Source organism: Bos javanicus, chromosome 11 (assembly GCF_032452875.1).
Source record: "Bos javanicus breed banteng chromosome 11, ARS-OSU_banteng_1.0, whole genome shotgun sequence".
NCBI classification, from domain to species: Eukaryota; Metazoa; Chordata; class Mammalia; order Artiodactyla; family Bovidae; genus Bos; species Bos javanicus.
In genome coordinates, this window is record NC_083878.1 from 85,741,438 (window position 1) to 85,769,256 (window position 27,819).

General features: G+C 44.2%; 1 long non-coding RNA gene across 1 annotated transcript in view; it reads right to left on the reverse strand.

Moving 5' to 3' along the window:
- Window positions 1–27,256, reverse strand: part of LOC133257428 (uncharacterized) — a 123,027-nt gene extending 95,771 nt beyond the window's left edge. The window contains exons 1-2 of the long non-coding RNA XR_009739554.1: window positions 26,184–27,256; window positions 6,780–6,833 (exon numbers count right to left, since the gene is read on the reverse strand). This is a non-coding gene — a long non-coding RNA (uncharacterized LOC133257428). The remainder of the gene's footprint in view (window positions 1–6,779; window positions 6,834–26,183) is intronic.
- Window positions 27,257–27,819: the final 563 nt, after the last annotated feature.

The window sequence follows — 27,819 nt, forward strand, 5'->3', positions numbered from 1 at the left end:
TTCAATCCCACCAATCTTACACAGAGACTATCTCCTGAATCCATACATTTTTCTTCATTCCCCACAGTTGCTATTTCATTCAAGGTCACCATTATTTCCTGCCTGGAATTACCTCTTAATCTATCTACCTGCTTCTGCGCATATTGATCTGCTATCCCCACTGCAACCAGAGTCATTCATCTAAAATGCAAATCTGACTCTTTACTCCTGGCAGACAACCTTTCAGGGCTTCCTGGATGAGACAGAGCAAGCTGTGCGGCTTGCAGAGCTCTCAATAAGTGCATGCTTGTTTACCTCTCCAGTCCCATATAACTTTAGCCTCTGCTCAAGCATCATGCTGGAGAAGGCAATGGCACCCCACTCCAGTACTCTTGCCTGGAAAATCCCATGGACGGAGGAGCCTGGTAGGCTGCAGTCCGTGGGATCTCTAAGAGTCAGACATGACTGAGCGACTTCACTTTCACTTTTCACTTTCATGCATTGGAGAAGGAAATGGCAACCCACTCCAGTGTTCTTGCCTGGAGAATCCCAGAGACAGGGGAGCCTGGTGGGCTGCCGTCTATGGGGTCGCACAGAGTCGGACACGACTGAAGCGACTTAGCAGCAGCAGCAAGCCTCATGCACCAGCTGCAACACAAACCCAGCTATTCCTTTTGCTCTTGTTCATTCAAATCCTCCCAATCCCCTTCTCTGTTACTTGTCCTTCAAGATTCAGTTCAAGCATCACCTCCAAAAGTAAACTTTTCTAGACTTTCCCCGGCTGAGCTAGGTTCCCTTCTTCCAGTCTCCCAGAATGTGCTTTCCAGCCCTTGGCACAGCGCCCAGTGCATAGTAGGCAGTTCTGCGATGTTTGTTGAGTGAATAAATGAATATGTAAACAGTCCATGATAGTTACAGGATGCACCGATAGAAGGGAGAAGAAAAGGCTCTAAGAGCATAGTGGCAGGCACCTTGGCCCTCCTGGAGAGTCAAGAAAATGACTTGGGAAATGGCCTGAGGAAGGAGAGGGACTGTGTGCTGGCCAGATGAGCAAAGTCAGCTTCCCTGGCACGTCTCCTGCATCATCGCACAGGGACCCCGCTTGCTCTAATCCTCTGTGGCTGCCATCTTGAAATTCTTCACCTTTGAACATGGGGACCAGCATTTTCCTTTTCACTGGACCTGCAACATAGGTACCTGGTTGTACAGGTAAGATGAGAGTGTCCAAAGGCAGAGGGACAGGAGAGCTCTTCAAGGGGCTCATTGGGACCCCCAAAGGCAGCATGAGTCTGCCTGAGCGCCTCCAAGCCAGACACTCAGCCACGGTAAGAATGAATTTGTCCATCCCTCGCCCCTGCCCCACACATTGTGCATCTTGATCTATTTATAAATGTTTAGAGTTTCGGAGGGAAACACAAATCCACATTTCCAGGCCTTTTTCTGCTCAAGACTTCAACGTGCATATCGTGGGGCAAATCAGATCCATATGCTTCAGATTCGTTTACACTCTGTTCAGCAGAAGGGCCTCCTACCGCCTCCCCAGGAGAACAATCTTGAGTCCAAGAAGCCATCGATGCCCTCTCAAAGCTTCTGAGTTTAAACAAGAAAAGGAAGGGATTTGAAAGACCTGAATCTGACTAAAGAAAACTGGATTTAAACCTCAAAAGATTCAATTACGTTTTGCAACTCTTCATCCCCTGGGCTAACAAAGCTTAAATCCATCCCCTGGATCACCCCAATATCCCCATGGCAGGCAGGGCCCCCAAGGAGGGACATTTCCTCCTAGAGATGAGTCAGGGCCTTGACTGTACACAAGGAACTGGAAACGCAGAGGAAATCAAATTGACAGTTGTTTGAGAAGAAAATAAGCCTCTTGCTCATACCACTGCGTTTAGAATCACAAATCCGTGGGACTGAACAGGATCATTGAAATCATCCACAGTAATAACTACCATCTGTGAAGCACTTTAACACTTGATAAATCACTTTCACACTCATTTTCTTATCTAATCCCCGTAGCTATTTTGCAAGGGCGAGATGGTTATCATCACCTTCAATTCAATAGCTAGGGAAAAAATGAGGCTCAGAAAGGTTAGGCAGATTTCCCGAGCTCACACAGCAAACAGCAGCAATGCTGGATCCAGACTTGTGCTCTTGACCGCTCCCCTGCCAACACCCCCGGGGCTTGTCCCCAACCCCACTCACCATTTCTCAGGATGAAACAAGGCCAGCCATGTCCAAGGCCTCCCCTGTCGTGCCAGGGTCCGCTTCGTTCCAGGAGGGGACGACAAAGCCAGAACACCCACCTCCCCACCTGGCACCTTTTCCGCTTCTCTCAGTGCCCCATCTCTCTTTGTTGGAAGACGGCAGAGAAGAATTCTCCTTTCAAAGGAGCAGCTGTATTGTTTCTGACATTGCAACAACCACCCCTTAGAAATAGCCATAAGCAGAGCAGCTTAATTTAACCTGTTATCTTTCCAATTCTTACAACAACCTGGTAACATAGATACTCTGTAACCTCTCTTCCTCTTGGAGGAAACTGAGAGTCAGAGAGAATAAGTAACAGCCTCTGTTCCGCCCTGGTGGCTCAGTGGTAAAGAACCCGCCTGCCGACGTAGGAGACCCAGGTTCAACCACTGGGTCGGGAAGATCCCCTGGAGAAGGAAATGGCAATCCACTCCAGTGTTCTTGCCTGGGAAATCCCATGGACGGAGGAGAATGTCAGGCTACAGTCCATGGGGTGGCAAAGGGTTGAACACGACCTACAGCGACTGAACAACAATGTAACATAAATGCAAACGGCTCACAGTGGCAGGACTTCAACCAAGACTTCTGACACCAAGTCTAAACCACAACCATAGCATTTGTCTCCCATCCCACGAGGATAACCTGTGGCAGAAAATGGAGCCAGTGGAGGGAAAAAGGGCGAGAGGAACGATACTTCTAAAGGGCTGCGAATGGGATAAATTACTACGTGGTTTGCCCATTTGGCTAGGATTATTAAAACCTGTAGGAAAATCTTATACACAAGGAGCAAGACAGACTGAGAGGAGGGACAGGCTGGCTTGGAGAAAACTCTGAGGAGCACATATGTATCTGCACACAAAAGGCGCTCAGCTTAACCTCTTCCAAGTATATGCAAACTAAGCTATAAATTAGTACTAATCAGTACCCAGGAGGTGAATTAATTAAAAAGTTATAATTCACACGAGGCCTACATTACTTCATAATGTATCACCAAAGCTTATGAATATGAGAATTAATTACTTGGCCCAGATGTTGAAGGAATGCTCAATTTCTTGATCTCTTGGTTTCTAGTATCCACTGATTTTATTCAGCATTGTAATGAAGCTAACGATGATTATGTTTACTAAATCATTATTTGAACAGGCATCATTTTATTAATGAGTTAATATGCAGGGTCTTGCTATGCTGGTTATAAACATCATTTCATTTAACCTTCACAGCAACTACATAAGACGGACATAAGTATCATCATTTTATATGTGCTAAAAAAGAAAAATGGGCTCTGTGATCTAAGAAGCCAAAGTCACACAAATTAAATAAAGAACTGCATACACAAACTTGTGTCTGCCCAATTCCACCTATGGCAATGACCTTTGTTTCAAATAAACCCCTTGACATTTCTGGTTTACACAACTTCAAATGCTAAGGATTTATTTCAATGGCTTTGGCTGGTTTTCATTCAATGCTTAGGAGTTACATTGAAATCTCAAATTTTTAGGCGCATAAGTCCATTCATTTCCATGCTGTGTGTTCATTCCTAACTTGTTTGTCAGCTCCTCTTTAACCAAAACCAAACACAAAACGTTTCTGACTGGTAGGTAGTACAAATATGGAGCCAAATTCCAGTCATCATTGTGAGGGCTGGGGGAGCAGAATGAATGCAAACAAGTTACACTGACAAAGTCTCTAGGCCCCACTGCTAAGGAAGCAATGGAGAAACTGGAATTTAAAAAAAATAATAATATGATTCCACGCGGTTTTGAGTTTTTAAGATGTTTTCAATTTTAATAGTAAGTTTGTATTTTCTACCATGAAGATATTTTTCTTTTGTAACAGGAAAATGCATGTTAATTGTTGAAATTACAAAGGACAATTTGACTGGGTATAGAATTTTTGAGTCATAATCCTCACAAACTTTACAGAAGCTGTTCCGTTGACTGCCTTTATCCAATGCTGTAGACAAATGTCCAAGGACTCCTTTTTCCCACTGTACTTGTTTTTTTTCTGTCTAAAGTTTTCTAGGATTCTTTCATTATTCATAGAACTCATCATTTTCACCAGGATTTGTCAAAATGTTTGTCAGATTTAATTAAATCTTCTGGCTTAGTCTCCTGGATAAGGTTCACAACATACTTTGGTTTCAGAAACTTTTTTTCTGTGTTACTTTGAATATGGTTTCTGACTTATTCTTTAGGCCTAAGAGTTATTCTTTTTTCTAGTCCATGTTTATTTCTATCATCTTTTCTCTGATTTTCTTTTTATCTCTGTCATTTTTTCTCTACCAAATTTCACTCTAATTTGGGACTCTATAATTTTTTTTTAAAACTCTGGATTTATACTCTGTTTTTTTTTTTTTTCTTTATTTTCTGGAATCTATTTTATCCCATCATGGTAATGCAATTTCAATCAAAATACAATAGAATGTCTTGGAAGACCTAACACCCTAATGATTATCTATAGGAATAAAGCTATAAAACTAAATAAGACATTGTGGGGGAGGGAACAGAGAACAGTAGAAATAAAAAGAAGGGAATCTGTGCAATAAAAGATATTAAATTTAAATTTGAAACTAAAATAATAAAAACAATGAATCATAGCCTCTTGTCAATAAAGGCAGGCAAATCAATGGAACCGGATCATTTTGTTTATTCTGAATAAAGTGTTTCAACTGGGAGAAGAAAGGATTACACTTGGCAAAGGCAATGAAACTCCTAGCTCACTTACTTAGGGAAAAAATGCCACACTAGAACCCTGACTTATATTTTACAGTCTGTGACATGTATGCTGAGTCACGTCTAACTCTTTGCAACCCCATGGACTGTAGCCCACTAGGCTCCTCTGTCCATGGGATTTTTCAGGCAAGAAATACGGGAGTGGGTTGACATTTCATAAATTAAAGATTTCATGTTTTTTAATACATAAAGAATACTTAGATAAGATTGATGAATATTTACATAATCTTTATATATAAGAAAAAGTTTGAAGTATATCAACAAAGACAAAAGCCATAAAGCAAAACCTAACAAATTTAGAAGAAAAAAAAAAAAACATTGAAGGTAATGGGAAAAGATACATTTGGGAAATTTTTAAAAAGGAAAGCAAAAAGGAAGAGAGAGAGAGAGGACAGAAGGAAGTATAATTGATCAGGGACCCAGGAAGCCTTCCTTGAATAAGACTCCCCCTGCTGCTATGTCCTCAGCCTGCCTTTTGTCTGTGGCAAAACTTCAGTCAATGAAGAAATTTAATCAGAGAAGGGAGAAAATGCAGAAAGAAAGGAAAACAGTCAAGCAAGACAAAATTATAATAGTTTAGCCATTACGCAAAGTCTAGGACATTTAGTTCCTCCTCAAGGTCTGTAGATAATATTCTGAGCCATGTCCTCTGAGTTATTTTGCAGATACTGACACCCCCACCAGGTGGAAGAAGTAAACGGTATGCTGCTCAGATCATTTGGAACCAGAAGGTTGATAACGTTGACTCCTGCTTACCTCACTGCCAAGGGATGGGAAGAATGTCCAAGAGCTGATCACATACCCCACCCACCCCCTCCCTCACCCTGTCTTTATAAACCTTTCCCTGCAAGCTTTTGAGGAGTTCAGGTCTTTTAAGCACTAGCTGCCCTGGACTCTTGCTTGGCACTCCTCACAGCAATTTACACTGCATCTTATTTCACCACAACCCAGTGTCAATAAATTGGCCTTCTTGTGTGTGGGCAAGCAGACCCAAGTTTGATTCACTAGTAGGAAAGAAGGAAGGAATAAAAAGTAAAAGAAATATGTATGGCCCAAAACTTAAAACAAGTAACCTCACTGTTATCAGAGCATTATAAATGGAAGGTAACTGTTACTTTACCACCAAAGGTTCATCTAGTCCAAGCTATGGTTTTTCCAGTAGTCATATATGGATGTGAGAGTTGGACTATAAAGAAAGCTGAGTGCCGAAGAATTGATGCTTTCGAACTGTGGTGTTGGAGAAGACTCCTGAGAGTCCCTTGGACTGCAAGGAGATCAAACCTGTCAATCCTACAGAAAATCAGTCCTGAATATTCAGTTGGAAGGACTGATGCTGAAGCTGAAACTCCAATACTTTGGCCACCTGATGCGAAGAACTAACTCATTGAAAAAGACCCTGATGCCGGGTAAGATTAAAGGTGGGACAAGGGGATGACAGAGGATGAGATGGTTGGATGGCATCACCAACTCAATGGACATGAGTTTGAGCAAACTCTGGGAGTTGGTGATGGACAGGGAGGCCTGGCGTGCTGCAGTCCTTGTGGTCACAAAGAGTTGGGCACGACTGAGTGACTGATATGAACTGAACTCTTAACATGTTTTCAACTTTTATTTCTTGCTTCAGTGGCTCTATTTTTATGCATTTGTGAGATGCAGAAGGATTTGACTGGAAAGTCTTGAAAGACCTGAAGTTGGCAGAACTCACTGGAACCTGGTTCAGGAGAAGGCAAATATGAAGTAGAATAACATAATTGTGCCTGAAATTTAAAAAAAAAAAAAAAGATAACAGGTAGGACTAAGCTCAGATGACAGAAAACTCACCATGGCTGATGTCATCCAAGAAGACATTCCAGAGCCCGGAATCTTGAACTTGACCTTGAGGAAAAAAAAAAAAAACAGAACAATGAACTTGTGTGTGTGTGCTAAGTTGCTTCAGTCATGTCCAACTCTTTACAATGCTATGTACTGTAGCCTGCCAGGCTCCTCTGCCCATGGGATGCTCCAGGCAAGAATACTGGAGTGAGTTGCCATGTTCTTCTCCAGGGGATCTTCCTGACCCAAGGATCAAACCAGCACGGGGTATTCCAAACTTGGCAACCTGCCTGAGGTGACCAAGATGCCTATGAATTCGCAAGCGATAACTGAGCAATAAGAAATTTATTAAATCTAGTTTGCAAGAAAGCGTGCTTATGCATCATACTTTATAATCTAAGACAACAATCGACATTATTTTCACATAATCTTCCCGTAACCTTTAGTATGGAGAAAGCAATGGCACCCCACTCCAGTACTCTTGCCTGGAAAATCCCATGGATGGAGGAGCCTGGAAGATTGCAGTCCATGGGGTCGCTGAGGGTCAGACACGACTGAGCGACTTCACTTTCACTTTTCACTTGCATGCATTCGAGAAGGAAATGGCAACCCACTCCAGTGTTCTTGCCTGGAGAACCCCAGGGACGGGGGAGCCTGGTGGGCTGCCGTCCATGGGGTCGCACAGAGTCGGACACGGCTGAAGTGACTCAGCAGCAGCAGCAGCAGCAACCCTTAGTGGCAATGCAGGGGTCATACAATGCAGAGGTTCATTTTAAGAAGAGGAAATCGAGGCCTAGAGAGATAGGATGATGCACCTGCAGTTGAACTACGAGACCTTACCAAAGGAAGTACTTTAATTTCATAGGGGAACCTGCCTTCTTTCCTGACCACTCCTATTGCCATCTGGAATAAAAATTACCAGCTTCATGCTCCCACAGTACAGCTGCACCAGCTTCAAACAGTGGAAGCTCATCCAAATTTCAAATGGTCGTGCTAAGGAACACCAACTGCTGTTGCATGTAAAATGTTCTTGAAGCATCCAGATGGTCTTACCACCAAGAGAACCCTGTTGCTGTTTCTGGAGGCCTTTCTGGAAAAAGTAGGGAAACACTGCAGTGAAAGTATCAAAGTTCTTGCCTCTGTAGCATCAGTGCTGTAAACAGATAAATCAGAAAACATTTCTTAGGTTTCCCTGATGGCTCAAGATTAAGAAATTCGCCTGCTGATGCAAGAGACGCGGGCTCAATATCTGATCCAGGAAGATCCCACATGCCGCAGAGCAACTAAGCCCGTCCCCTACAACTATTGAACCTGTGCTCTAGAGTCCACGAGCAACAGCTACTGAAGCCCAAGAGACCTAGAGCCATGTTCTACAACCAGAGAAGCCACCAAAATGAGAAACTCCACACACCGCACAGCCTGCACAGCAACAAAGACCCAGCACAGACAAAAATAAATAAAGAGCATGATGAAAAAGAAAAGAAAACACTTCTTGGGACATGCTGCCAACCACACAGAACTTGCTGTACTGATACTCCTTACATTGGACCTCAGCTTCTCCAAGTACAAAACTACAAGTGAGAGGCTCCCTAAATTCACCTGCACCCCTGACTCTTATAGGTACCACTGTTTGAGAAGGAAGCAGGCACACACACAGAGAAGATTAAATAGGGCAAGAGGACTGGAAACCATGTGATGACAAGGCATGACCAAAGGAACCAAGAACTAGAGAAGAGGAGACACTGGGGGACCAGAGTGAGATCAGCAGGGCTGGCTTAGGAAAGACTGACTCAGTTCACCCTCACTAGGCCACACAGAAGGAAACAGACTGATGGGTAAAAGCCCAGGGAGTCAAAACTTGGATCTAAAAATAAATAGACCCATCAGAAGACGAAACAAGCAGCTTCCAGGGAAGGGAAAGAGAAAGGAGAAAAACAGTTATTGCCCTCCTGTCTCAACTTTGGCATGCATGACCTTTGACCTCTATAACAATCTTGATCCCTGGGCATTATCAACCCTATTTTCCAGGTTAGGAAACTACTGCTCAGAAAGAAACCACAGGATCAACACCAGGGTCATGAGTTACTGAATGCCCCATTAGAAGGGTGTTGAAATAGAGGATGAAATATATTTAGGAATCACATGCAGAAGACTGGAGGAAAATCCCCTCCACCCTCAGAATCCCAAAATTCTATTGTCCCCAGTGACTCAGTGGTAAAGAATCCACCTACAATGTAGGAGACATGGATTCAAGCCCTGGTTGGGGAAGATCCCCTGGAGAAGAACACAGCAACCCACTCCAGGATTCTTGCCTGGGAAATCCCATGGACAGAGGAGCCTGGCAGGCTACAATCCATGAGGTTGCAAAGAGTTGGACATAACTTAGTGACTAAACAAGAACAACAACAACTTCATAATCACAAAGAAGGATCGTGTACCCCAAAATACTGAATGTAGAAAAAGCCCCATTGCCTCCCAGCAGCCACCACCATGATAACCCACCACCATCATCGCCATCACCACCACCATCAGCAGCACCATTATCGCAGCAGCATCTGTCACGTGTCAGGCACTAGTATAAGCTATAATGTGACACGCTGATTGCCATCAAATACAATGGCTATCAAAGTAAGTTTCTTTGTCATCATTTCACAGATGAGAAACTGAGCCTCAAAGAGGTAAATTATTATCACTGAGCAAGTAAATGGTAGAACTTGGGCTCAGGCCCTCTTCTGTTTGATTCCAAAGCTGGCACTGTCTTCAGAATACCTATCCACTCTCTCCCTAATGCCCCCAACATGCCACCATACCAGTCGTGCACCTGAGCATAGAATACATTAGGAAGTAGAGGATCAGGTGTTAGAGCAGCTCCTGTTTCCATGGTGTGTGTGTGTGTGTGTGTGTGTTTTAAAGCTCTCTTGTATGTAGCTATCACAACAAGTCTTAGTTCACTAGCTACCACTCTTCTTGAGTAACATGAACTTGATGGCATATTAAGAATGAGCCTGGCTTCTCAGCTCTCTGTAGCTCTCAAAAGGAAGCTCCAGGACACTGGCCAGGTCAGCAGGAAGCTCTACCTGCAGAACTTCAAGGAGACAAGATGCTACCTTTCAGAGCATTTTGTTGTTGTTTAGTTGATAGGTAGTGTCCAGCTCTTATGCAATCCCACGGACCTCAGCCCACCAGCCTCCTCTGTCCATGGGATTTTCCAGGCAAGAACACTGGAGTTGGTTCCCATTTCTTTCTCCCAGGGATCTTCCAAACCCACCGATACAAGCCACACCTCCTGCATGGTCAGGCAGGTTCTTTACCCCTGAGCCACCAGGGAAGCTATGCAGATCATAGCACACTGGAAAGATTCACCTCCCAGGGCCATCCTACCCGCTGGGGGTGCAGACTTGGCTTGCCTTCCTCACAAGGTGCAAAGGCCATCAGCAACTTTCCCCACACTCAGCACTTTTTCTGACTCTCTGGCTCTTTCAGCTGAGGCTGCAATGTTAAACCCACAGTTTTGTAAATTAATTCTTTGAAGATTCACTCTTGTCAGCTAACTTTTCTCACTGCAATAAACCAAGGAAGTCACTTCCTTACAACCAAATTTTCCACTTTCATGTACTCCCAAGACTTTTTAATTTAAGACAGTGTTCCAAAATCTCTACTCAGCAAAACTCACTGGGAATCTCAAAAATGTTCACTTAAAATTCGTGGGGAAAATGATGAACCCATCTTGGTCTTGGATTTTAAAAACTGGGTATATCATCAGGAGGGCTTCCCTGGTGGCCCACACAGTAAAGAATCTGCCTACAATGCAGGTAGGATGGGGAAGATCCCCTGAAGAAGGGAATGGCAATCCACTCCAGTGTTCTTGCCTGGAGAATTCCATGGACAGAGGAGCCTGGAGGGCTACAGTCCATGGGCTTGCAAACAGTCAGACACAACTGAGTTACTAAGACACACACACACACACACACACACACACACACACATATTATCATCATCATCATCATCATCTGGGATAAGAAAAGAGGCAGAAGATGAAGAAGCATTCAGCCAGCATTTGACTTAAAATAGTCCCAGTTTTCCAGTTTTGTTTTCCTCTCCAGGCTCAGTTCAGCAGTCAAGTATGCTTTGAACAGACTGGCCAAGCTACAGGTAAGTGTTGCTACAGGTGAGAACTTAGAAAAATGAGCCACTGTCTCTGCCCTCCACGAGGTCACAGCTGAACAGCATCCGCCATGGGGCAGACAGTCTTCAAAGGTGCAGGGGTGTCCTGGGGGCTCCTCTGGGCTAGGAGGCCTGAGTCCTGGCTTGGGTTCTGACTGCACCCCTCATTTACTCCATAAATTTGGGTATGTCTCATCCCCTCCTGAATTTCAACTTACTCATCTTCTAAGAGAAAAAAAGGTAGAACCAGATGATAACTAAGATTCCTTCTCTCGCTCGCTTTCTAAGAGTTAGGAAGAGAAAAATGTTCCAGGAGAAAAACAAAAGTTCTAGCAGAAATGAAGAGAGGGCTTGTCTTCGGGTTGATGGGGGAAAGTGCTGGGAAGGTGGCCATGCTGGGCTTTAAGAAACACCGAGAACATTGATGGATCTGGAAATGAAGTGCTGAGAGACATTTTTGTCAAAGGAAACAGATGACATCCCAGAAGCTGGGAGAGGAAGGGAGACCAGGAAGGTAAGCAGAGGGGAGACAGAAGGAAGAACAGGAGGAGCACCACCTGACAAATAAGAATAACAGGATCTGCATAGCGCTCTATAGCTCACAGAGCAATTCCAGATACACAGGCTCATTTAACTCTCATAACAAAACTGGGAGGAAGGAATTGGCATTTTACCCCTTCTATTGTCTCAAGGGGCTTCCCTGGTGACTCAGACGATAAAGAATCCACCTGCAATACAGAAGACCCAGGTTCCATCCCTTGGTTGGGAGAATTCCCTGGAGGAGAGAGAGCATGGCAACCCACTCCAGTATTCTTGCCTGGAGAACTCCATGGACAGAGGAGCCTGGCGGGCTACAGTCCATGGGGTCGCAAAGAGTCAGACACAACTGAGCGACTAACACATACACACACACATGGACTCAGAGTGGCTCACACGTCTGGTAAGCGGTAGAGCCAGGACTCACACTGAGGTCTGACTGACTGCAAGCCCCACACTTCACACAACCACGATCACAAGCTCAGCAGGCTGCCCCCACACAACAGAGTGTCCAAAGGAGGTCTGCACACGTGTCCCTGGCTGTGCTAATGGGTAAAGTGATCTCCAGAGGAGATGAAGGAGAACCATGCTGTGTTCTGATTAGCCCCGGACCACAGCTTTCAGCGCTAGGTCCCACACATTGTAAATCGCCCAATTGGAACACTGCAGAGAATGGGTAGTAGTCCTAAAGCCAAGCAATGTTAGCCGCAACTGAGGAATCCTGGCGCATTTGAGTGAAGAAGATATCGTGGGTACGCAGTGTACTAGAATTATCCGAAGGGCTATTATATCAGCCAGAGTCCCAACTGGAAACAAATGGCTTAATCCAATTGGGGTCATTCAAGGAAGATTTGTTTACGAAGGGACTGCTTGCAGTGGAATAGGTGTGAAATAGTGAAAGTTGCTCAGTCGCGTCTGACCCTTTGCGACCCCAAGTTCTATACAGTCCATGGCATTCTCCAGACAAGAATACTGCAGTGGGTGGCCTTTCCTTTCTCCAGGGGATCTTCCCAACCCAGGGATCAAACCTAGGTCTCCCGCATTGCAGGCGGATTCTTGACCAGCTGAGCCACAAAGGAAGCCCAAGAATACTGGCGTGGGTAGCCTATCCCTACTCCAGTGGATCTTCCCAACTCAGTAATCAAACCGGGGTCTCCTGCATTGCAGGCAGATTATTTACCAACTGAGCTATCAGGGAAGCCAGGAATAGGTGTAAAGGAAGCAAATGAATAAGGCTAGAATAAGAGACGCTGTTCCCTTGAGACACAGAGTATTTAAAGAGGAAGTTGTTTCTAAAACCTGAAGAAAGTCATGTAGAGAGCAAGTCTCCTTGAAAAAAAAAAAAAAAAACAGTATCAATAAGAACAAAGCCAATTAGAAGGAACCCCCCCAGGCAGGCACCTGAGTAATTCACACTTTTCAGCTTCCTCTCCTCTCTCCTTTCAGCCTCCTGCCAGGACACTCCTGTGGCCAAATCCAACCAGAAGTCAGAGCACACAGGACCCCATGGATGAAACCCAGTGAATTCCACACAGGTCAGCCTCAAAGGGCAGAGGGCAGAGTGACAATGAGGAGGAGGTCTGGAGAGGCAGAGGGATGTTATCAGCCATGGCTGTTCTTATAGAAGAACTAGACTTAGGGATGAGACCATAAGGGGAATGGGGAGGTGAAGAAGGAAGTAGGTCCAAGGAGACTTTATTTGGAAACGAATTTTAGCTAAATTTTACAATAGAAAGGAAGAAATCAATAGTCAGAGAGGGAGGGATAAATTAGGAGGTTGAGATTAACAGATACACACTACTTTATATAAAGAGATAACCAACAAGGACCTTCTACATAGCACAGGGAACTATACTCAATATTTTGTGAAAGTGAAAGTCACTCAGTTGAGTCCAACTCTTTGCAACCCCAAGTTCTATACAGTCCATGGCATTCTCCAGACCAGCATACTGGAGTAGGTTGCCTTTCCCTTCTCCAGGGGATCTTCCCAACCCAGGGATCAAACCCAGGTCTCTCGCATTGCAGGCGGATTCTTGACCAGCTGTGCCCATAAGGGAAGCCCAAGAATACTGGAGTGGGTAGCCTATCCCTACTCCAGCGGATCTTCCGGACCCAGGAATTGAAGCAGAGTCTCCTGCATTGCAGGCAGATCTTTACCAACTGAGCTATCAGAAAAGCCCTTTTTATAATAACCTGTACAGGAAAAGAATCTGTAAAAGTATAGTCATATATATGATATACATTAATATGTATCAGTTATAAATGTATGTCAGTTATATATATATATATATCAATATGTCAGTTACATATATAACTAACATGATTCTGTAAATCAACTATTCAGTTTTTAAAAAGTCTCCCCCTCCAAAAAAAATAGGAAGACTACTAGTTCATACTGAGCTTCCCATCGCCAAAATACAAGTCAAGGGTAGAAGATCAGAGAGTCACAAATTCTCTACCAGAAATTCAGTGGTAAACTGTACTCAATGACTTGCAAAGTTTCTTCTAACCTTGATATTTCAGTACTTCATACATAACAAAGGAGATAAGTAGAATAATAGAAGGGACTTTTTAAATCTATCTAAAATTTCCCCCAATCTTCCTCCTCAACTGCCGGGGACCAGCCCCGGCTGATCCAGGGTATTCGAAGGAGAGACGGCGTAGGCGAAGATCAGGAAACAACTGCTTAATTAAACATTAATTAAGGATATAAAGAGTAATAGAATAAGGATAGCTCAGTGAGGAAATTCAGTGGAGAAAAGAGGCTGAATAATTCAGCCAGAAGGTAAGAGAAAGAACGACATGGTGAGACCAAGTTTCAGTGAACAAGGCCCGCAGTTTATTTTCCAAAGTAGTTTTTATACCTTAAGTTATGCATAGAGGATAATGGGGGAAGGGGTAGAGTCATGCAGCAAGCCAGGCTTTCTTCCTGCAAACTTATCATATGCAAAAGCTTAGGTGATTTGCATCATCTTCTGGCCCGGAGGCCTGTTAACATTTTAAGACCCTTTCTTCAGAAAACTTATTTTTCTCTAAAGATGATTGGTCAGGAGCCACCCTCCAAAAGCATTAGATAAAGCTGCATTCCTACAGAGCAAAGGTGTGGTGGGCTATAACAAAAAAAAGAATTAACTCAAGGGTCCCAGGTTACAAACATTAAAGCTACTACTTACACCAATTCTATTCATCAATACACTGCCAGGGACACAGCAGGTAAGGGATATGGAAACCTAGCAGCAAACATTGGCCCAACAAGTGAAAATCCCTTCACCAATACAATTTCTAATCAATCTTTTAACTACTCAAAAGAATCTGTGTTTAGACAGTTTAGAACATCTCCTGCCTCTCACAGTTGGGAGGCTCTGAACAATCACATGTGGCGGGAAAAACCTATTCAGGCAGGCTAGAGGATTTCCAAAGGAGTTTGTAGGTTAAACACTGTCACACCCAGGAATTATTAACTGGAGCTGTAAGCTAACTCTTTTTCAGAGAGAGGTAGTGGGGGACAGCCCCCCGTAAAGTCAGAGGTGTAGGTGAAAGCTCAAAGCAGAAAGTAGGCAGACTCTGGTTTTGGGGGTATATGCTCGAGAATTTCCAGGGGCACTCCCGAAGTGAGTGCTCGATCCCGCCTTTGCGTATGCCGAGCGTCCTTCCTCATGACCTTTGTCATGGGCGGAGTTCCTCACACTGGCTCCCGGCAGTGATAGAATTCCAGTTGAGCTATTCCAGATCCTGAAAGATGATGCTGTGGAAAGTGCTGCACTCAATATGCAATATGCACTCAATATGCAATATGCCGGCTACCGGCACTCAACCTTTTTCCAAATTAAGTACCTGCATTCATTGCCTAGAAGATAATAAAGGATGTTTATTGACTAAGGATGGTACCCCAGAGTTAAAATTCTGATTAGGTAGAATTCTGAAGTCTTTTGAGTTTTTTAAATGTATCTCTTCTTTGGTTTATTTTGAAAATAGGATATGTTGACAAGGAAAGGGAATATTCTTTTTTATGTGATTTTTTTTTTTTTTTTTTGGCCAGTCCACATGGCATGTGGGCTCTTAGTTCCCAACCAGGAATCTAACCGGTGCCTTCCACATTGGAAGCACAGAGTCTTAACTACTGGACAGCCAGGGAAGCCCAGGAGTGGTGGTTTTTATTTTTAGACCAAACAACTTAAGAAGACCACTTTCTACAGTATCTCAAGACATCTCAAAATTTTCAGCCATAATTTCCCCAGAATCTTTCTAAAATGGAGTCAAAAACTACAAATAAGGGAGTAGCTGACAAGTGACTTGCAAACTTTATTAACCTTTAGGTTTTTCCCTCTTGTTTACCAATAACTATAACAATATGTTCTGCTGACTTATTTACCCAAAGAGCTACATTGTGAGGACTGCCAAGGTTAATTAAAATCTAGATTTGCTAATGTTTCCATTTCCTGAATTTTCAAACAAATGCTTTAGAAGACTTTAGCAACTTCATAATTAGCCATAATGTATTTCATATACTAGAGGCATCTCTTGTGGGGTTTGTGTTAAATGTTGTTCTGAGTGAATAATAGTTCCGTTAACTCCATTGTTACTAAGTAATTCACAGTCAGTTAGAAAACCAAGAAGGTCATTTGGAATTGTGTGCATTGAAAATTGCCATACCTTGGTTACACAATGTGCTTTCTATTATTTCACAATGTCTCCAAGAATGGAACTAATAAAGCTGATATTCCATGGTGTAGGGTGCAGACTAGCAGTTTGATGTAATTTACAAGGAACAGATTAATCTATTCAATCAGAGAAAAAGACCACCCAAGGTTTAACTGCCCAGGTGAGATGCAAAGAAAAACTGGCTGACAACTATTTTCTTGCAGAATTAAATGGATCCAATTGGCATATCTCCCGAACAAGCATGACAGAGCCATAGGTTGATGGATTCCAGTCCTGTTCTAGGAAAACTGTGAATTAATTCAGTTATGTTCAGGAAGCTGAAACACTGCAGCCATTAGGGGATCTTTTAGAAGTTATGGTTTTTATTTCTTTGTTCCTACAAAGAAGACGTGATTGTGAGCTCAAGCCATGTCACGGCACATCAGCACAGAACACTGCCCGCCCAGGCAGGCCCCTGAGAAGGGCAAGAGGAAAACTCGTGCCTGGGAAAATCTTCAAAATGCAATTCTCAATGCCAGAATTTCACCTAAGCATCACAAAATTCTTGCCACCTACATAATCTCTCCTACCCTCTCCCCAGTATAAGGTGGTTTTTTTTTTCTTTCTTTTTTTTTTTTTCAGTTTAAGGTTTTTAAGTCCTAAACCAAAAAAGCAATGCCGGTCTCTTCTCTGCATTCATTCAACAAAACCCACCTTCATTCATACACTTATTCACATTCGTTACAGACGTGTAGGCTCTTCAACTACATCAGGCAGGTCTTCACAGACCATGTGTCATCCCATTGGCACACTAAGTCTGCCGTGCATGAACGTCATTAGGGTTTTTATCATTATTTTTTGTATTTTTGCTCCCTCACAACAATGCTGGTGTATGTGCTTGCTAATGCAGCATGGCTCACAGATGCAGGGACAGCCTCGCATGGGTAACGACTGTTGAAAGTGAAAATGTTAGTCGCTCAGTTTTACCCAACTCTTTTCGACTCCATATTAGCCTGCTAGTCTCCTCTATTCATGGGATTTGCCAGGCAAGAATGCTGGAGTGGACTGCCATTCCCTTCTCCAGGGGATCTTCCCAACCCAGGGATCAAACCCAGGTTTCCTGCATTGCAGGCATATTCTTCACCATCTCAGCTACCGGGGAAGCTCCCACATGGGTGATGGACTTGCCCAAATCACCTGGTGCCTTAGTCCACTCAGGCTGCTGTAACAAAAATACCAAAGACTGGATGGCTTAAAAACAGTGGACACTTCTCTCTCACAGTTCTAGAGGCTGGAACTCCAAAATCAAGATGATGGCAGATCAGAAGTCAGGTGAGGGCCTGCTTCCTGGTTCATAGTCTTTCTGTTGAGTCCTTGCCTGAAGGGACAAGGGCTGTGTCCTGGGGTCATTTTTATAAGGGCACTAATCCCACTCAGGAAGGCTCCACCTTCATGACCTCGTGTGTGTGCTAAGTCACTCCAGTTGTGTCCAACTCTTTTCAACCCCATGGACTGTAGCCTGCCAGGGTCTTCCGTTCATGGGGATTCCTCAGGCAAAAATACTGGAATGGGTTGCCATTTCCTCCTCCAATGACCTCATCATGACCTTCATGACCACCTCATGACCTCCTTCATGACCTCCTTCATGACCTCATCACCTCCCAAGGGCCCACCTCCTAATACCAACATATTGGGGTTAAGTTTCATCACCTGAATTTAAGGGGAACACAAACATTCAGCTTATTATACCTAGTTAATAGTCACAGAGCTTGTGTTGCATTCCAGGTGAGTCTGACAGCAAATCCCATAATCTTTCTACTGTAGCAAACTATTTCAAGCATGACAGTGTCCACCATTTTCTCATGAGCTCCACCAACAATCTTATAGAAGACTCATCCTGGTCACTTCCAGTGGGCTCACACATGCAAATGCCTGGTCCTCATTAACCACTTCCCATGTGCCAGGCAATATTTAAATGCTTTTGAGCTGCTTACACACCATTAATCCTTACAGCTATCATGAGGAGACTGATTAGTATTATTCTCATTCAACAGATGAGAACAGCGAGGCACAGAGGGGTTAAGGAACTTTCCTAAGATCACACAGCCAGCACATAGAAAAACTGAGATTCAAAACCAAGTAGTGTGGCTCCAGCGTCTGTGCTTTGAACCTCTGTATTACCCTCCATCATCATACTCAGTCTTCATTTATTCAGTAAGCTACCACTTACTAAATGCCTCCTATGTACCATCACTGAACAGGTCCTGGGCATTCGAAAGGTAATAAGAGGGTGTGGTCATTTCTGTGCTAGAAAGTACAGCATAACGGGAGGGACGGATGTCAAACAAGTGAGAGCAATGGAGGAAAACACACAGTGAGGAAAAAAGATAATGCAGAGGCAGGGGACAGGGTCCTTTAGACAGAGTGGCAGAAAAGGCTTCCTGGATGCAATTTGATGAGATTCATAACTTCAGAGAAATATAAATGATGGATAACAGGGACACAGATTCTCCCTTCGCAGTTCATTTCCCCGGCCTGAGTTTACATCTCAGCCTGGACGCTTCCCAGCGTTGGGGCTTTGAATAAGTTACTTCTTTGAGATCCCATTTTTGTTTTTGTTTTTGTTTAGTCATTAAATCATGTCTGCCTCTTTTGTGACCCCATAGACTGCCAGGCTCCTCCGTTCATGGGATTTCCCAGGCAAGAATACTGGACTGAATGGCCATTTCCTTCTCTAGGGGATCTTCTTGACTCAATAATCGAATCCGCGTCTCCTGCATTGGCAGACAGATTCTTCATCACTGAGCCATCAGGGAAGCCCCTTAATCAGCTATGTTGATCTCTCAGTCATGCCCAGCTCTTTGCAACTCCATGGACTATAGCCCACAAGGCTCCTCTATCCATGGAATTCTCCAGGCAAGAATAATGGAGTGGGTAGCCATTCCCTTTTCCAGGGGATCTTCCCAACCCAGGGATCAAACCCAGGTCTCCCACATGGCAGGCAGATTCTTTATCATCTGAGCTACCAGGGAAGCCCTCCAATACAAAATAAAAAGTTTAAAAAAAAAGGAGAATTAAGAAGAAGAGTGCAGCACCCCACATCCTGGCCAGGATGACGGGAGGCTGGGGCCAGTGGTTAAAAACAAATACAGCAGGTATGAGCGAGGCGCAGGTTTCCTGATGGGCTCACAGCTCACCACGAGGCCCCGGGGGGCCTTTGCTGAGCGTCCTTGTGTCGTTAAACTGGGACCCTGAAGGCAATCGACACAAAGCTCAGCTGGAGGGGAAAACGGCACACAACAGATCAGCTCTACCTGTCAGTTATGGTTCCAGAGACAGACAGCCTTTCTGAACACTGTTCTGCTAAGTGGCAAAGCCACTACATCTTATATTTTTCAAGAGGTAGGTCAAAAAAACATTGTAAACATGAAAGTGATGACTGTTATCAAAACAGAAAGAAAAACAAATTGAACGAGGAAAACTTTCGAACTTCTACATGTCAAAAAAAAATCCCCAAACAAAATTAAAAGGCAAAAGATAACCTAAGTAGGAAAATATTTGTAACTTAGCAAACATGAATACAGAGTAGTTTGTACAAGTTAATGTAAAATGTACATCTTTCTTTTTTTCAGGAAAAGGGCATTCACAGAAGAACTATAAACAGTCAATAAGCATTTACAAAATGTTTATCCTTACTGTTTACCAGGAATGCAAATTAAGATAAGGTACCATTTTTTTTTTTTACCTAATTGGCAAAAATGATCTTTTTTCTCTTTTCAAAATAATACTTAGCACTCTTGAGAGTGCCACAGTGCAGGCCTTCTCCCACAGGTCTATAAGAGAATAAATTCCAGGAAAGCAATTTAGCTAAATGTATCAGAAGCCCTAGAAATGTTATCTTCTTTGATCTAGTAATTTACTTCTGGGAATCTGTCCCAGGAAAATCACCAGAAATGTGGATAAAGATTTATATTCCAGAGTTTTTAATATACTGTTATTTATATTGACTAAAAAAAAAAAAGGAATGCAAGCAACCTAAACAGCAAAAAAAAAAAAAAAAGAATTAATAAATTAAAGAAAGGGGAAGGATAAATATAGTGGAGAGACAAGACAGAATACTAAAAGATATATATTCAAGAATTATTTGGCGACATGGGGAAATGTTCCTGATATAATGTCAGTTAAAAAGGAAGGCTTGGATATTATTCTTTTAAAAGAGAATACTACACGAGCATATATGCACACACAGTGATACATTCACTCACATGCTCGTAAGACAGGAGGAAACACAGCAGAACACCGACAATGATGATCTCTAAGCAGTACATTACACATGATGTTTTCCTTCTTTAGATTTTTCTATATCTCCCCAATTTCCAAACTAACATATCAGGCTGGCCAAAAACTTCATTTGCATTTTCCATAACATCCTATGGAAAAACCCAAACAAACTTTCTGGCTAACCCAATAACAAAGAAAGGCAATGCCAAAGACTGCTCAAACTACCGCACAATTGCACTCATCTCACATGCTAGTAAAGTAATGCTCAAAATTCTCCAGGCCAGGCTTCAGCAATACGTGAACCGTGAACTTCCTGATGTTCAAGCTGGTTTTAGAAAAGGCAGAGGAACCAGAGATCAAATTGCCAACATCTGCTGGATCATGGAAAAAGCAAGAGAGTTCCAGAAAAACATCTCTTTCTGCTTTATTGACTATGCCAAAGCCTTTGACTGTATGGATCACAATAAACTGTGGAAAATTCTGAAAGAGATGGAAACTGTGGAAATCTCTGAAAGAGACCAGACCACCTGATCTACCTCTTGAGAAACCTAACTGAAGCAACAGTTAGAACTGGACATGGAACAACAGACTGGTTCCAAATAGGAAAAGAAGTACGTCAAGGCTGTACATTGTCACCCTGCCTATTTAACTTATATGCAGAGTACATCATGAGAAACACTGGGCTGGAGGAAGCACAAGCTGGAATCAAGATTGCAGGGAGAAATACCAATAACCTCAGATATGCAGATGACACCACCCTTATGGCAGAAAGTGAAGAACTAAAGAGCCTCTTGATGAAAGTGAAAGTGGAGAGTGAAAAAGTTGGCTTAAAGCTCAACATTCAGAAAACAAAGATCATGTCATCTGGTCCCATGACTTCATGGGAAATAGACGGGGAAACAGTGGAAACAGTGGCTGGCTTTATTTTTCTGGGCTCCAAAATCACAGCAGCTGGGGATTGCAGCCATGAAATTAAAAGACACTTATTCCTTGGAAGAAAAGTTATGACCAACCTAGACAGCATATTAAAAAGCAGAGACATTACTTTGTCAACAAAGGTCCATCTAGTCAAAGCTATGGTTTTTCCAGTGGTCATGTATGGATGTGAGAGTTGGACTATAAAGAAAGCTGAGTGCCGAAGAATTGATGCTTTTGAACTGTGGTGTTGGAGAAGACTCTTGAGAGTCCCTTGGACTGCAAGGAGATCCAACCAGTCCATCCTAAAGGAGATCAGTCCTGGGTGTCCATTGGAAGGACTGATGTTGAAACTGAAACTCCAATACTTTGGCCACCTGATGAGAAGAGCTGACTCATTTGAAAAGACCCTGATGCTGGGAAAGATTGAGGGTAGGAGGAGAAAGGGGCAACAGAGGATGACATAGTTGAATGACATCACCAACTTAATGGACATGGGTTTGGGTGGACTCCAGGAGTTGGTGATGGACAGGGAGGCCTGGCGTGCTGCAGTTCATGGGGTCGCAAAGAGTCGGACACGACTGAGCGACTGAACTGAACTGAATTTATACACGGTGGTGGTGGTGGTGTAGCCACTAAGTTGTGTCTGACTCTTCGCAGCCTCATAAACTATAAGCTGCCAGGCCCCTAAGGTCCATGGGCTTTTCCAAGGAAGAATACTGGAGTGTGTTGCCGTTTCCTTCTCCAGGGGATCTTCCTGGCCCAGGGACTGAACCCTGGTCTCCAGCATTGCAGGTGATCTCCTGCATTGTAGGCAAGTTCTTTACTGACTGAGCCACCAGGGAAGCCCTACAATATATACATGATACATGTATACATTCATTGTTATAATTTTTTAAAGTGTTTTGAAAACGGAATGGGACAAATGAACAACAGCAACACGGATTACTCCCCTCCTACATCCATATCCTTGGGGGGATGTCACCACACTGACTCTGAGCCAGGTGACCCGGTCAGCGGGCTGCCACACATTGTGCTGCAAGCAGAGGCTGAAACGCATTCACACGCTGGAGCTTGTCTGACCTGGCTGCTCTTGGATCCCACGACAACTACCAGGTGATGGAGCCTGAGTTTGTTTGCGGTGTGATGGGAGACACATGGCTCAGTTACCTCACTGCCCTAAACATAAGCCAGCTGACCTCCAGAAACAGAGCTGCCCAGCCAACTGGCAGCTCACCACCAACACAGAAATACCACCCAGCTGAGCCCAGCCTAGATCACCAACCCAGAGAGTCATCAAATAAATAGGCGGGTGTTCTTTTAATCACTAAGATTTGGGGTCCTTCTCATGCAAATAAATGACATAGGAAAAAAGAGATGGTTCTCTAGTAGTAAAGAGGGAAAATCCTGAGTTTCTCCATTGCGTTCTTCATTTCGCCTCTCAGTGACACTCTTTCTTAATCTCCAACGTGAGAATAACAGCGCATGCCTCCCTGGGTAGCTGTGAGAGTCAAGTGAGTTACGATGCATGAAAGCATCTGACATATAGTGAGGCTAAATGAATATGGGATGAATCTGAACTACTATTGTTAGGAATTGTTAAGAAGAAACACTTAAGAACATTATAAACAGACGAATCAGGATACACCTACATCCACAGTGTGTTGCTGCTAAGTCGCTTCAGTCGTGTCCGACTCTGCGCAACCCCATAGGTGGCAGCCCACTAGGCTCCCCCGTTCCTGGGATTCTCCAGGCAAGAACACTGGAGTGGCTTGCCATTTCCTTCTCCAATGCATGAAAGTGAAAAGTGAAAGTGAAGTTGCTCAGTTGTGTCCAACCCTCAGTGACCCCATGGACCGCAGCTTTCCAGGCTCCTCCATCCATGGGATAGTCCAGGCAAGAGTACTGGAGTGGGGTGCCATTGCCTTCTCCGATGTTCACAGTGTAAGAATGGGCTAAAAATATTATTTTAGTTGTCAGAGGATTTCATTGTTATGAGTAGAGGATACAGCCTTGGGCTGGAAACTGGGTCCATAAGTTTTATACCCTAACTCTTCTAATGACTTGGAATGTGGCATAGGATACTTTTTCCCCAAACTTTAAACTTTTTATTTTATATTGGAGTATATCTGATGAACAATGTTGTGATAGTTTCAGATGAATAGCAAAGGGACTCAGCCATACATATACATGTATCCATTCTCCCCCAAACCCCAGGATACTTTTTTTTATATAGAAAGTAACTCCTATGTGGTAGTCTCTCAGGTCTGAGCCAACTGCAATAGTGCAAGGGAATATGACTGCATTTGGAGACAGGCATTTAAAGAGGTAATTAAATTAAAATGAAGTCTTTAGAGTAGGCCCTGATTCCCTGATGGCTCAGATGGTAAAGAATCTGCCTGCAATGCAGGAGACCCGTGTTTGATCCCTGGGTTGGGAAGATCCCCTAGAGAAGGAAATGGCAACCCAGCCCAGTATTCTTGCCTGGGAAATCCAATGGACAGAGGAGCCTGGTGGACTACAGTCCACGGGATCACAAAGAGTCAGACACCACTGAGCAACTAACACCTTAACCCCTCAATCCGGTATGACTGATGTCCTTATAAGAGGAAATGTGAACATGCAGAGGCATCAGAGGAAGGACCACATGAGGACACAGCGAGACGGTTCAGTCCATTCGTTCAGTCGTGTCTGACTGTTTGCGACCCCATGGACTGCAGCACCCCAGGCTTCCCTCTCCATCACCAACTCCCGGAGCTTGCTCAAACTCATGTCCATCGAGTCGGTGATGCTATCCAACCATCCCCTTCTCCTCCTGCCTTCAATCTTTCCCAGCATCAGGGTCTTTTCCAATGAGTCAGTTCTTCGCATGAGGTGACCAAGTATTAGAGCTTCAGCTTCAGTATCAGTCCTTCTAATGAATATTCAGGACTGATTTCTTTTAGGATTGACTGGTTGGATCTCCTTGCTGTCCAAGGGACTCTCAAGAGTCTTCTCCAACACCACAGTTCAAAAGCATCAATTCTTCAGCTCTCAGCTTTCTTTATGGTCCAACTCTCACTTCCATACATTACTGGAAATACCATAGCTTTGACTAGACAGACCTTTGTTGGCAAAGTAATGTCTCTGCTTTTTAATATGCTGTCTAGCTTTGTCATAGCTTTTCTTCCAAGGAGCAAGAGTCTTTTAACTTCATGACTGCAGTCACCATCTGCAATGATTTTGAAGCCCAAGAAAATAGGGTCTGTCACTGTTTCCATTGTTTTTCCATCTATTTGCCATGAAGTGATGGGACTGGATGCCATGATCTTCATTAATTAATGTTGAGCTTTAAGCCAGCTTTTTCACTCTCCTCTCTCACTTTCATCAAGAAACTCTTTAGTTCTTCTTTGCTTTCTGCCATAAGAGTGGTGTCATCTGCATATCTGAGGTTATCGGTATTTCTCCCTGCAATCTTGATTCCAGCTTGTGCTTCCTCCAGCCCAGCATTTCTCATGATGTACTCTGATTATAAGTTAAATAGGCAGGGTGACAATATACAGCCTTGACGTACTCCTTTCCCAATTTGGAACCAGTCTGTTGTTCCATCTCCACTTCTAACTGTGAGACAGTGGCTCCCTACAAACCAAGAAGAGAGTCCTCAAAAAATTCAAACCTGCTGACACCTTGATGTTGAATCTCCATCCTCTAGAAGTGGAAGAAAAATGAATTTCCATGGTTTGAGCCGCTGGCAGAGGTGACAGAAAATGTGAGTTTCCCAAATGGGTCACTAGGGGGTGATAGTGAGCAAAGCCAGTCGTGTCCAGCTCTTAGTTCCTGGACCCAGGTCATCTATCTCTTCCACAGCCCATCTCACTCCAGGGACTACATTTGTCTGTCTCCTCACAACCCCTTGTCCAAGGGCTCCTGGGGCCCAGGTCTGTTTTCATTGCTCTCTGCACCTTTCATAATTCACAGTGCCCGGGATACAGCAAGGGGGAAGAATAGAGGAGAAAAGTGCTTTCTCACAACCACAAACATCATGCCTCCAACAAAACATCAATTCTCCAGGCTTCAAACCTGACACAGGGACAATGGGTCAGAATGTTAAATTGGGACCATCCCAAGATACCTGCGGGGATTCCCTCGTAGCTCAGTCAGTAAAAAGAATCTACCTGCAATGCAGGAGACCCGGGTTCAATTCCTGCATGGTAAAGATCCCCTGGAGGAGAAAATGGCAACCCACTCCAGTATTCTTGCCTAGAGAATCCCAGGGACAGAGGAGCCTAGCAGGCTACAGTCCATGGGGTCGCAAGAGTTGGACACGACTTAGCAACTAAACCACAAACCACCACCATAAGATACCTGCAAGACAGATAGCTACTCAATTTGGGGTAGTTCCTTAAAGACCCGGAAAGTTTTTAAATACCAGCAGCAGCATATGTGTGGTTGAGAAGAGGGAGAGGGATGCCAAAGGCCAGGGTATCCAAGGTAAAGCACCAGACATTGAAGATGAAACCCATTTCCTTGCCAGGCAAGACTCCCCTTATGAGGGAACTGGGGCTGAGATATAGTCACCTGGGATCACAGCGGAGTCAGGTCTCTGTCCCCAGGACCACATCAGGTTCTGGGAGTGGGAGATAGGAGGGCAGAAAGAGCAACGGTAAAAAGAGCTGGACAAGGACGGGCTCCCTGGCCACAGCCAACCCCGGACATCCTGCCTTGGCCAGAAGGGGCCTGGAAAGGAAGCAGACACAGAACAATTGGGAAAGGTCTAAAAACCACAGGAGTTTGATGAATAAAGCCAAGAGGCTGCCCAGTGATGCAATTCATGGGAGACAAAAAAAGAAAGAAAAGGAAAAAAATAAATAAGAAAAAAGAACTCTCCAATCCTACCCAGGAGCATTCATCATTCAGAGTGACCTTCCAGGAATCTGCTGACAGACACACAGTGTTCTGTGTGACTTTCTGCCTGGGTCCTGGAATGACTGAGAAAAGGAGGAAGGCAGGGAAGGGGCTGGAAAGGGGCCGGGGGAACTGGGGGAACAGGAGGGTTGGGGAGCTGAGGGAACCTTGTTCCCAGCACCGCACGTTGTTGGGCGCCATCTGCTGATGGCCTGGGGAACTACAGCCATCTCCCTGCCCAAACAAAGATAACGTTTCAGAAAGAAGGTACATGTCAGAGGAGAGGAACAAAAACTTAGATTTCCACCTCTGATGAGCCACAAGCGTCCATGTACCTCGAAGGTTACATTCATGTTAGGTGAGAATTGTTCTGCTCGTTTTACAGGTGGGAAACAGGTCCAGGAAGACGATCCATTTCACCAAGGGCGAGGCGACCAATGCGTTGTCATTGAAAAATCCATGCTCTTTCTGATCTCATAGAGCCTGGACTCATTCCTGGAGTGTAAATGCTCTGTCAATGAATGACTGGACAAGGCTTGAATAACTGAGTCTTTCTGCAATTTGTCTGTTTGAATCCAACAGAATAAGAAAAACTAAATGCAAAAATAAGAACAGCAGCTCTGTTTGTCAGAGGCGCTCAGGAAATGCCCAGGGCTTTATCATCCTCCAAGATTGCAAACTACTTCAAAGCCTGGGAGGGACCTGATTTCTTTCTGACCTCTTCAGAGCTCTGAGCTATCCTGCAGGGACCACATCAGGAAGAAGCTCAAGCTGCACCAGGTCGCAGGGACTTGAACCAGTCCCAAGTAACAGGGGGCAGCCGCCCCAGAGAGTTCTGAAAACAACAGTCGCTGCCGTCACAGCCTTCCTCCAGTCACCCCTTTTTCTCCTGTCCCAGACCAGGACCCTTCTTCCTCTCCAATGTCTGGTGGTACTCAGGCACATGCAGTCTCTTCATTCTAGGACCTACCTACCTCTTCATCCACCACCACCCCCCCACCAACTAGTTACCACACAGAGACATATACAGTCAGCTTTCCTACAAACACAGAAGCATGCCTACTATCTATACTCCTGCTAAGTCACTTCAGTCGTGTCTGATTCTGTGAGACCCCTTAAACGGCAGCCCACCAGGCTCCCCCATCCTTGGGATTCTCCAGGCAAGAACACTGGAGTGGGTTGCCATTTCCTTCTCCAATGCATGAAAGTGAAAAGTCAAAGTGAAGTCGCTCAGTCGTGTCCAACTCTTCGCGACCCCATGGACTGCAGCCTACCAGGCTCCTCCGCCCATGGGATTTTCCAGGCGAGAGTACTGGAGTAGGGTGCCATTGCCTTCTCCATCTATATTCCTACACGCAGGCAAAAATTGCACAAATCGTGGACTCTAGCACAGAAAACTCAACATTCACAGACACACTGGAATCTGACACATCTTTGAATCTTGGCAGGACTTTTCTTCCTCTTGTTCTCTGGCTGAGATGACTAGCCTTCTCAGACAAACTCCTATTCAACCTTCAAAGCCCATCTCCGATATCACCCCCTTGTAAAGCACCACCCTTGACCCAAACTACATTCACTATTTCATTGTTCTCTTCCCTGAATACCCAGACTTTGTGCATATTTTATA